The 12,623-nt window shown below is 39.9% G+C and overlaps 1 protein-coding gene across 3 annotated transcripts in view; it reads left to right on the top strand.

Moving 5' to 3' along the window:
- The window catches only part of LOC133616137 (12S rRNA N(4)-cytidine methyltransferase METTL15-like), a 220,219-nt gene that overhangs the window by 63,057 nt on the left and 144,539 nt on the right, over positions 1-12,623 (top strand). The gene's annotated exons all lie outside the window — the stretch shown is intronic.

The raw sequence follows: 12,623 nt of genomic DNA, 5'->3' as shown, positions 1-12,623 counted from the left end.
TCCTTAAGGTGGGGGTCCTGTCATGAACCGGTGCCCGGATCATGTTTTGTTTAGTTAGAGACTACCTTAGTTCTGTTTCAGCACCCCTGGGTTTGTTTGTGTTTTGGTTACCATGGGTGCTGATGAGTTTCACCTGCCTCTGATTAGTGTTCGGGACACTCACCTGCTTCCGGGCACTTATCAGAGAGCTACTTATTCCTGTTTTTTGCCACTATCAGCATGGCTGTCTGGTTTGCTCCTGCAACAAGTTACGCTTGTTACCTTATTTGATTCCTGAGCTAAGCTTTGCCATTTGTTTGCTTTTTGGGTTCTATGCTAAGCTTTCCCTTTAGCTTTTCCATAGCTTCCAGTACTATCGGCACGCTAGTTCTATTTTTATTTGTATCCTGACCGATTTATGAAAATAAATCATCTCCTTACCTGCACCTTGCCTCTGGAGTTTCCGTCTGCATCCTGGGGGAACGATCCACGCAGCAAAATGCGAGCGCGTTATAACATAATAAGCTTCTTCTTGAGGAATTTTTTTGTTGCTTTGGCCGTATGTTTTATTAATAATAATGTTAATTGTAGCTCCTTTCGATACACGGCAACACAGGGAAGTTATTTTTTGTAAAACGGACGTTTATTGACGACTCCTTGTTGCTGTACACACCATCAATGCCATGAGAACTTAGAAAATATAGTACAATACAATACAACAGACTTTGGTTTCGCATCAATAAACACTCGGAAAGAAATTAAATTACAAAAAATACAATACCTCGTCGGCTGCTTGTAACGAAACGAGGTTCTAACAAAGACTTGCTTGAAGTTTTGCACAAATCAATGAATAAACTTAAAATCTTTCAAGGAGCTGAAGATAACGTGCTCCAGCCCCCTCCCCTCTTGCATGTTCTTCCTTGTTTACAGTCCGTGGGGGCGGAGCATCACAACACTCGTTCCGCCTTGCAACACAATTAACACAATACATATACATTCTCCTCAGGAGATTTTACAATCACAAATTTTGTAATAATATTTTATACCTCTGCATCATGAACTTATTTATTAATATTTATTTATTTATGACACATATTTAAAGCATGCAAACTCTTTCAGCAACAGCTACAATAATAATTATTATAATAATGAATTAGTGTACTTACGATTGTTTCCCAAGCAGGCACTATAGATTAAAACAGCGTTGAGAACTTGTTGACTTAGGTTCTGACGTTGAGCAACTCAAACCTAACTTTGGAACAACATGCAATTTGATGACGTTTAATCAATGTTCTGACGTTGATTTGACTATTGAATTTTGGTAATTTCCCAACCAATATTTTACAACACAAATACAACGTTGAAACAAGATGCTTTTTGTCATGTTAGGACTACTACCTCTCATTCTTAGTGCTTATCCAATACTTGATGGTACATGGACTCAGTCTGCCCCTTCATGCACTATTAGCAGATAAACAGCCCAACAGCAGAATGTTTACACCTTCATGTTTGACAGCAGGGGTGGTGTTGTTGGAGACATTTTCAACATTTATCTGACTGTAATCATGGCATGTAGAGCTAAACTTTGGTCTCATCTGACCACATCACATGTATCCAAAATATATACAGATGCATATACAACTATATATACTATAAATTACGAGTTTCAGCAGTTATTCCACAACAAAACATCCATCCATCCATCCATTTTCTACCGCTTATTCCCTTTGGGGTCGCGGGGGGCGCTGGAGCCTATCTCAGCTACAATCGGGCGGAAGGCGGGGTACACCCTGGACAAGTCGCCACCTCATCACATAGTACTGAATAAAATAATTTGTGACAAGTTATCGTTTTTTTACCAGGGCATTATAAGCAATTTACGTAACAGTTAATTTTATAGAGGAAAATAAAGCAAGTAAAGTAGTAGTGGACTCGAACTGCAGCAGTGGAATAATCAGCAAAGAAAAAAAAAATAGTTTCAGAAACAAGACAGGATTTATTTTATGAAATAGTTCAGTCAATCTTTAGAATAAGTAATTCTGGAAGTGTGATAATATTTCTCTGGGTACCTGCGCATGTAGGAGTTGGTAAAGATTTGAACTATAGCAGATTGGTATTGAAAGCAAGCAAAAACCAAAACAGAAATGAGGATGGAAATTAATCAAAGTAAAGTAGAAGTGAATAGTATAGTTAAGAGAGAAGTCAATACAAATGGCGGGATATTTGGAATAAAGATACAAACGGTAGTCAGTATTACAAAGTCCAGAGAAGTGTAGGAATAATTAGAGGAGGTAATAGAACTAGGAACAAGGAGGATATTATTGCAATTATGAGTTTAGGACATACACATCTTAATAGTTTACTGAAATTATTAGTGAAACATAATACAGGGCTGTGTGATTATTGTTATCAAATAAAAAATGTGCCCTGCGATGAAGCGATTTGTCCAGGATGTACCCTGCCTTCTGCCCAAGTGCAGCTGGGATAGGCTTCATCACCCCGCGACCCCGAAAATGGATGGATGAAAATAGAAAATGTATTAATACAGTGTAGGCAATATAATAGAGATAAGGAAATACTGAATAATAAGTTAGTGAAAAAGAAGGTTAGTATAGCAGTGGGGGATATTTTAAGATTGCATTCGGAACATGTAGAGTACAAAGCAATATATTCATTTTTAATAAGACATAGTTTAATAAAATAATTTAAAGTAGGGTACCATCTCGATTCACACTTCATTTCTGAAGGTGGCGGTACTGCACAGCACAATGTTGCTTGTCAACCGCCATTAAAAGAAAGAAGAACAAGAAGGCCGGTCTTGGCATCTCAAACTCTCTTTCACACACAACAGAGCCGACATTAAAGGGGAACATTATCACCAGGCCTATGTAAGCGTCAATATATACCTTGATGTTGCAGAAAAAAGACCATATATTTTTTTAACCGATTTCCGAACTCTAAATGGGTGAATTTTGACGAATTAAATGCCTTTCTAATATTCGCTCTCGGAGCGATGACATCACAACTTGGCGTCACATCGGGAAGCAATCCGCCATTTTCTCAAACACCGAGTCAAATCAGCTCTGTTATTTTCTGTTTTTTCGACTGTTTTCCGTACCTTGGAGACATCATGCCTCGTCGGTGTGTTGTCGGAGGGTGTAACAACACGAACAGGGACGGATTCAAGTTGCACCAGTGGCCCAAAGATGCGAAAGTGGCAAGAAATTGGACGCTTGTTCCGCACACTTTACCGACGAAAGTTATGCTACGACAGAGATGGCAAGAATGTGTGGATATCCTGCGACACTCCAAGCAGATGCATTTCCAACGATAAAGTCAAAGAAATCTGCCGCCAGACCCCCATTGAATCTGCCGGAGTGTGTGAGCAATTCAGGGACAAAGGACCTCAGTAGCACGTCAAGCAATGGCGGCAGTTTGTTCCCGCAGACGAGCGAGCTAAACCCCCTATCGACCCTAGCTTCCCTGGCCTGCTGACATCAACTCCAAAACTGGACAGATCAGCTTTCAGGAAAAGAGCGCGGATGAGGGTATGTCTCCAGAATATATTAATTGATGAAAATTGGGCTGTCTGCACTCTCAAAGTGCATGTTGTTGCCAAATGTATTTCATATGCTGTAAACCTAGTTCATATTTATTAGTTTCCTTTAATGCCAAACAAACACATACCAATCGTTGGTTAGAAGGCGATCGCCGAATTCGTCCTCGCTTTCTTCCGTGTCGCTGGCTGTCGTGTCGTTTTCGTCGTTTTCGCTTGCATACAGTTCAAACCGATATGGCTCAATAGCTTCAGTTTCTTCTTCAATTTCGTTTTCGCTACCTGCCTCCACACTACAACCATCCGTTTCAATACATTCGTAATCTGTTGAATCGCTTAAGCCGCTGAAATCCGAGTCTGAATCCGAGCTAATGTCGCTATAGCTTGCTGTTCTTTCCGCCATGTTTGTTTGTGTTGGCTTCACTATGTGACGTCACAGGAAAATGGACGGGTGGTTAAAATCAGGCAATTTGAAGCTTTTTTTAGGGATATTGCGTGATGGGTAAAATTTTGAAAAAAACTTCAAAAAATTTAATAAGCCACTGGGAACTGATTTTTAATGGTTTTAACCATTCTGAAATTGTGATAATGTTCCCCTTTAAAATCCTGCTCAACGTTCTCCTGCTAGTTAGAAGATAGGTAACAATCCGATTTTGTTTACTGTTGAGTCGCTGTTTTCTCCTTGAGTTTTTTTGCCAATATGTACTGTTTTAAGGCTGCTATAAGTCTATCATTGTCCTATTTGTATTTATTGCAGCACTGTGTAACATTTATTTGCGTCTTCTTTTGGCCGGTTCACACTTGAAAAACACTCAATTTGTGTGTGTGTGTATGTCAGTTACAGACTTGTAAATATCAATTTATACCCCCTAAAGCAGTGTTCATCAAAATTATATGTTTCAAGGTATGTCCTTAACAGTGTTCAAATTGAACAAATTAGACCCAACACTGTCTGAGTTACAGACCTTGTAAGGGTCATTTTAGACTGCCCTTAAAGGCCTACTGAAACCCACTACTACCGACCACGCAGTCTGATAGTTTATATATCAATGATGAAATCTTAACATTGCAACACATGCTAATACGGCCGGGTTAGCTTACTAAAGTGCAATATTAAATTTTGCGCGAAATATCCTGCTGAAAACGTCTCGGTATGATGACGTCTGCGCGTGACGTCACGGATTGTAGAGGACATTTTGGGACAGCATGGTGGCCAGCTATTAAGTCGTCTGTTTTCATCGCAAAATTCCACAGTATTCTGGACATCTGTGTTGGTGAATCTTTTGCAATTTGTTCAGTGAACAATGGAGACAGCAAAGAAGAAAGCTGTAGGTGGGAAGCGGTGTATTGCTGCAGGTGTTGTGCTGGATAACGCACCCCCGCCGTAGAATGCACCCCTTGACTGGTGTGCCGGATAACACAGCCGGTGTTTCATTGTTTACATTCCCGGAAGATGACAGTCAAGCTTTACCATTGGCCTGTGGAGAACTGGGACAACAGAGACTCTTACCAGGAGGACTTTGAGTTGGATACGCAGACATGGTACTGTGAGTACGCATGCAGCTGCGGCTTCCAAACATTTGATCGCTTGCCCATACGTGCGTGCCGCTATGTGCATGTCACGTACGTAACTTTGGGAACTTTGGGGAAATATATGTGCTGTATGAACTTTGGGGAGGTGTACGGTACTTTGGGCTGTGGGATTGAGTGTGTTGTGCAGGTGTTTGAGTTGTATTGGCGGGTTATATGGACGGGAGGAAGGAGGTGTTTGTTATGCGGTATTAATTTGTGGCATATTAAATATAAGCCCCCGCCACCCCGAATGGGACAAGCGGTAGAAAATGGATGGATGGATTAAATATAAGCCTGGTTGTGTTGTGGCTAATAGAGTATATATATGTCTTGTGTTTATTTACTGTTTTAGTCATTCCCAGCTGAATATCAGGTCCCACCCGCCTCTCACAGCATCTTCCCTATCTAAATCGCCCCCACTGCCCTCTAGTCCTTCATCACTTTCCTCATCCACGAATCTTTCATCCTCGCTCAAATTAATGGGGAAATCGTCGCTTTCTCGGTTCGAATCGCTCTCGCTGCTGGTGGCCATGATTGTAAACAATGTGCAGATGTGAGGAGCGCCACAACCTGTGACGTCACGCTACTCGTCTGCTACTTCCGGTACAGGCAAGGCTTTTTTATCAGCGACCAAAAGTTGCGAACTTTATCGTCGATGTTCTCTACTAAATCCTTTCAGCAAAAATATGGCAATATCGCGAAATTATCAAGTATGACACATAGAATGGACCTGCTATCCCCTTTTTAAATAAGAAAATCGCATTTCAGTAGGTCTTTAAGGAACTCACAGAGTCTCTGGAATCCACTTTCAGAACCACTGTAAAACAGTGTTCAATCAAATAGTGGCCACAGTGCAGGGAGAGCCACTGGGGGTGAGGACATCAGTTTTAAGGTATGAATTAATGTTAAAACAGGCCAAATCAATGTTAGAAAATGGCCAATTTTTTTTCAAACGCATCTTGACACTAAAGTCTCACTCTTGTAATTTTCTGAAGCTTGGCAGTCCTGATTGAATGTGTAGTAGAACTGCAACAAATCATCGATTAAATCAATACATTTGATTAGAAAAAAACTTAAGTATTCCGTTGCTTCGATGATTCGTTTATTGAGTACAATTACACAACTCTTTTGTAATTGAGCTTTACCCGTGAAATACTATTGTTTTACTAAGGTAGATTGGGTTAATATGTGCAATATCAGCCGTTTGTATAAAGGCTCAAAATGACCAGAAACGGGGAAACAATGTTTTTAGAGATCCGGCAGTCTGTTGAGCCGCTAACATCCTTCCGCAGTTCAAAGCCACTTGTAAAGTCACTAATCCTTGCCGAGATGGAGGCAACAAACCTGTGTTTCTTACAAGTATCACCACTGGATGACAAGGAATAGCTAAACATGCTACACTATACACCTTAGTAAGGTATGCTAATTGCTAATTGCAAGCTAGAGCTCTTGAATAAAGGTGGGCGGATATATTCAAATATCAACAACAACAATACCGCATATTTAATCAGTATATCTTCAAAACTACAGTAGTTAGATTGACATTTATATTATCCAAAAAATCTTGTTGTTTTTATTTTTTACAAACTCAGGAAACACGTCCTTGGACACAGAAGGGCAAAAACCGAACGATTTCAATCAGTACCAATAGTATGAAATGATTTAAATATTTACTTGATATTGTAACTCCTCCATCCTGTGCTTTTGTCTGATTACAATTGTGATCAAAATGTAATCATTCAGTAATCTTGAACATTTGAGGTATCAATATCAGCATTGGTGTGACCAATACTGCCCATGTAACCACTTGATAGTGGATCAATACCCGCATTTATAGTTTCGGCCAAAACTTGTCATGACTGGTCTGTCCCGGTCATGTCCTTTATTGGTTTTGTTATTGTTCTCCTTAGTTTTGGTGTATATTTATGTTGCAGCACTCGTAGTCCTCCTTTATTTACGTTCTTGTTGCTAGGAGTGTCAGAGCTCACGCACTCGTCTCTGTTTAATGATTAGTGTTTCCACCTGCGGTCACCATTAATCACTCCCTATATTAGTCCAATTCACCCTGTCTTCCTCGCGGGTCCAATGTGTTCCATATCTGTGTTTTGGTTCCTCCTGCTGGTGTAGTGTCTCCCCTCTGTCCTTTTCTGTTTCAGTTGCCATGACACTCAAGGGGAGGCGGGAGTAACGAGCACCACCGTAGCCAATTTACCTCCACCTATTTATTCTCCCCTCGTGCACCTGTTTGGTGCGGCATCTTTCACTTAGTCTCTACACGTGACTCCACACCTATTCAGTTGGCTTCCAGTTCCTCCAGCTCATAGTATTCTTGTGCTTTTTCCAGTTTGTTAGTTTTGTATTTGAGTCATACTTGCCAACCTTGAGACCTCCGATTTCGGGAGGTGGGGGGTGGGGGCGGGGGCGTGTTTGGGGGCATGGTTAAGAGGGGAGGAGTATATTTACAGCTAGAATTCACCAAGTCAAGTATTTCATATATATATATATATATATATATATATATATATATATATATATATATATATATATATATATATATAAGAAATACTTGACTTTCAGTGAATTCTAGCTATATATATATATATACAGTATATATATATATATATATATATATATATATATATATATATATATATATATATATATATATATTTATTTTATTATATATATATATATATATATATATATATATATATAAATAAGAGAAATACTTGAATTTCAGTGTTCATTTTTTTACACATATACACACACATAACACTCATCTACTCATTGTTGAGTTAAGGGTTGAATTGTCCATCCTTGTTCTATTCTCTGTCACTATTTTTCTAACCATGCTGAACACCCTCTCTGATGATGCATTCTGCTTCGTCTCCTTGTTGTGTGCGCAGTTGTGCACTGCACTCTCTAAAAGCCCTAGATGTTATTGTCACATATGCATGTATAGTAGATGGCAGTATTGTCCTGTTTAAGAGTGTCACAACATTGCTGTTTACGGCAGACAAACTGCTTTACGGTAGACGAAAACGTGACTGCTGTTGTTGTGCGTTGTTGCCGCGCTGGGAGGACGTTAATGAAACTGCCTAACAATAAACCCACATAAGAAACCAAGAACTTGCCCTCGATCATTCACCAGTTATAACGTGATTGGGCAGGCACGCTGTTTATATTGTGGGAAAGCGGACGTGAGAACAGGCTGTCGACACGTCACTCAGGTCCGCATGAATTTCGGGAGATTTTTGGGAGAGGCGCTGAATTTCAGGAGTCTCCCGGAAAATCCAGGAGGGTTGGCAAGAATGATTTGAGTGCTCATTACTCCAGTTTTTCCCTTGCGGTCTCCTTTTTTTGTTACTTAATTTATTTGTCCTTTAACGTGTCACTGACTGTTTCCCTCCAGTGACATTGTTTTTTGTTACACCCTCAAAGCCTAGCGTAGTTTGCAGGCTTTTATAATCTTGGCCTTTCCAGCTTGGATCATCTCATTTTGTTTTTTGTCCCTTTTTGTGAAATTAAAAGGACCTTTTTGTATTTCTGCCTCTCTGACATTTTTTGGGATCTCCTTTGGAGTCAAAGCGTATCACAATGTTTGCTACACACGACAATTTACGTTTTTGTTTCAGTCCATGTTATGTTTTATGTGGATGCTAGCGTCAGGTTACTATCTTAGTTCATCTTTGCTGCTATGCTAAGTTTTGTGTGGCGCTCCACTAGGGCTGAGCGATATGGCCTTTTATTAATATCTCGATTTTTTTAGGCCATGTCACGATACACGATATATATCTCGATATTTTGCCTTAGCCTTGAATGAACACTTGATGCATATAATCACACCAGTATGATAATTCTATGTGTCTACATTAAAACATTCTTTTTCATACTTCATTAATATATGCTAATTTTAAACTTTCATGCAGAGAGGGAAATCACAACTAAGTCAATTTACCAAAACTGTATTTATTAAACAGTTATTAAGCAGTGGCACAAACATTCATGTAATTTCAAAACAGAAAGTGCAAGATTGTCAGAAACATTTTAAAACAAGCTATTAGTGCACTTTTGTGCATGATGTCACTAAGATGACATATCAAAACAACACTAAATTAAAGTGCACTTTTTGTACAGAACACCACCATAATAGTTTAAAACAAATAAAGTGCACTTTAATGCATTACGTCACACAAGATATTTCAATAACTGTCAAATAAAAATTAGCTGCATAATAGGTAATCAAATAGTGTATGTCCTTCGCTATGTGGTAGGTTCCTGTGGACATTATCTCCTTCTGTTGTTGACTATTTTTTTCATACGGTGTTGATCTGGAAATGGTTGCTTGGGCATTTTGTTGGTGTGGCACCGAACGGAGATGTTGACATGCAGAGTTTCAAGCACTCTTCATTCTCTAGCGGGTGACTTTTCAAGTCATGCTACAAATTAGCAGTGGTGCTACTTTTTGTAGCAACGCCTTTGCCGCATACTTGTTCGACATCTTGCGGCTTGAAGCCAAACCACCGCCAGACGATGGACCCCGTGGTGTTTTTCTTGGGAATTAATTATTTTTCCTTCATTTGTTACCAGATTGGCACCTTCTCTCTCTCGTATTACCACTCGCACCGCACCGCTAGCATCACAGCTAACGTTACCATGCCGCGACCTGTCTGCTCCGCGAGGGTGTGTGACGTTGCACGCGCGACAGTATGTGACGTATGTAAGAAGGTGCGCTTGTTTTATGTCTCTGTGAGAAGGAGACACAAGAAAGAGTGAGAAGAGCATGTAATGTAATGCCCGCAGCTAAAAGCAACTGCCTGAGAACGTATACTCGAATATCACGATATAGTCCTTTTCTATATCGCACAGAGACAAACCCGCGATATATCGAGTATATTCGATATATCGCCCAGCCCTACGTTCCACGCACGCGTCCCTGCGCCACACTGCCGTCGTGTATTTTTTCCCTCGTGAGTATTAGAACTTTCTTTACCTGCACACTGCTTCCTTTGCATCCTGGGAGACACGACAGTCGCAACAATGCGCCCACAACGTAACGCAACTAATGTAATATGCGCATATTACATTTCAACAGAAGTGTAATTAGAACCGTGTTACAACAGAAATTAACCAGCTATTGACAGTAAATTAGCAGGTAGAATAATAATAGTTTGACAAAATAATATAACTGGAAAAGACGCAATATGTTACCGCATACATTAGCAGCTACAAAACCCAATACCAGTGAAGTTGGCACGTTGTGTAAATGGTAAATAAAAACAGAATACAATGATCTGCAAATTCTTTTCAACATATATTCAATTGAATAGACTGCAAAGACAAGATATGTAATGTTCGAACTGAGAGACTTAATTTTTTGTTGCAAATAATAACTTAGAATTTATTGGAAGCAACACATTGCAAAAAAGTTGTCACAGGGGCATTTTTACCACTGTGTTACATGACCATTCCTTTTAACAATAGTCAGGTAATGTTTGGGAACTGAGGAGACTAATTTTTTAAGCTTTTCAGGTGGAATTATTTCCCATTCTTGCTTGATGTACAGCTTAAGTTGTTCAACAGTCCGGGATCTTCGTCATCGTATTTTAGGCTACATATTGCACCACACATTTTCAATGGGAGACAGGTCTGGACTACAGGCAGGCCAGACTCTTTTACTACAAAGCTACGCTGTTGTAAGACGTGCAGAATGTGGCTTGGCATTGTCTTGCTGAAATAAGCAGGGGTGTCCATGATAACGTTGCTTGGATGGCAACATATGTTGCTCCAAAACCTGTATGTACCTTTCAGCATTAATGGTGCCTTCACAGATAATAATAATAATAATAATAACTGGGATTTATATAGCGCTTTTCTAAGTACCCAAAGTCGCTTTACATGTAGAACCCATCAATCATTCACACCTGGTGGTGGTAAGCTACTTTCATAGCCACAGCTGCCCTGGGGTAGACTGACGGAAGCGTGGCTGCAATTTGCGCCAACGGCCCCTCCGACCACCACCTATCATTCATCATTCAATTCACCGGTGTGAGTGGCACCGGGGGCAAAGAGTGAAGTGTCCCGCCCAAAGACACAACGGCAGCGATTTTTGGATGGTAAGAGGCGGGGAGCGAACCTGCAACCCTCAGGTTTCTGGCACGGTTGCTCTACCCACTACGCCATGCCGCCCACAGATGTGTAAGTTACCCATGCCTTGGGCACTAATACACCCCCATACCATCACAGATGCTGGCTTTTGAACTTTGCGCCTATAACAATCCGAATGGTTCTTTTCCTCTTTAGTCCGGAGGACACGACGTCCACAGTTTCCAAAAACAATTTGAAATGTGGACTCGTCAGACCACAGAACACTTTTCCACTTTCTTAGATGAGCTCGGGCCCAGCGAAGCCAGCTGTGTTTCTGGGTGTTGTTGATAAATGGCTTTCACTTTGCATAGTAGAGTTTTAACTTGCCCTTACAGATGTAGCGACAAACTGTAGTTACTAACAGTGGTTTTCTGAAGTGTTCCTGAGCCCATGTGGTGATATCCTTTACACACTGATGTCAGTTTTTGATTCAGTACCGCCTGAAGGATCGATGGTAATGGGCATTTCCACTTACGTGCAGTGATTTCTCCAGATTCTCTGTACATTTTGATGATATTATGGACTGTAGATGGGGAAATCCCTAAATTCCTTGCAATAGCTGGTTGAGAATTGTTTTCTTATGCTGTTGGACAATTTGCTCACACATTTATTGACAAAGTGGTGACCCTCGCCCCATCCTTGTTTGTGAATGACTGAGCATTTCATAGAAGCTGCTTTTATACCCAATCGTGGCACCCACCTTTTACCAATTAGCCTGTTCACCTGTGGGATGTTCCAAATAAGTGTTTGATGAGCATTCCTCAACTTTCTCAGTCTTTTTTGCCACTTGTGCCAACATTTTTGAAACATGTTGCAGGCATCAAATTCCAAATGAGCTAATATTTGCAAAAAATAACAGTTTACCTGTTCGAACGTTAAGTATCTTGTCTTTGCAGTCTATTCAATTGAATATAGGTTGAAAAGGATTTGCAAATCATTGTATTTTGTTTTTATTTATGATTTATACAACGTGCCAACTTCACTGGTATTGGGTTTTGTACATTAGGAGCCTTTGTAACCAATTTTTAAATGCTTCCATCATAATTTACACACCAAATAATACTATGTGATATATATTGGCATTTAAGAGACTGGAATATATATCACAATATAGTTTTAGGCCATGTCGCCCATACCAGTAAGGCCAGTAAGTTTTTGTTTTTAATATTTAATCTTGTAAAATCTAAAATTGGTCGTGTTATGCAATAGACTGAACAAGAATAATAATAATAAAATAATCAATTACATCAATGGAAACTTATGCAGACATTATTTGAACCTGCTTTTGTTTTGTACTGTAACTGTGTCAGATGGATGTAAAGTAATACTGTAGAAGACAAGGATGTTAAGTAAAGATACTATTTTGTGG

The sequence above is a fragment of the Nerophis lumbriciformis genome, linkage group LG15 (assembly GCF_033978685.3).
Source record: "Nerophis lumbriciformis linkage group LG15, RoL_Nlum_v2.1, whole genome shotgun sequence".
NCBI lineage: Eukaryota > Metazoa > Chordata > Actinopteri > Syngnathiformes > Syngnathidae > Nerophis > Nerophis lumbriciformis.
The sequence above is the reverse complement of the archived record's forward strand: the minus strand, read 5'-3'. Positions and strand labels throughout refer to the sequence as shown.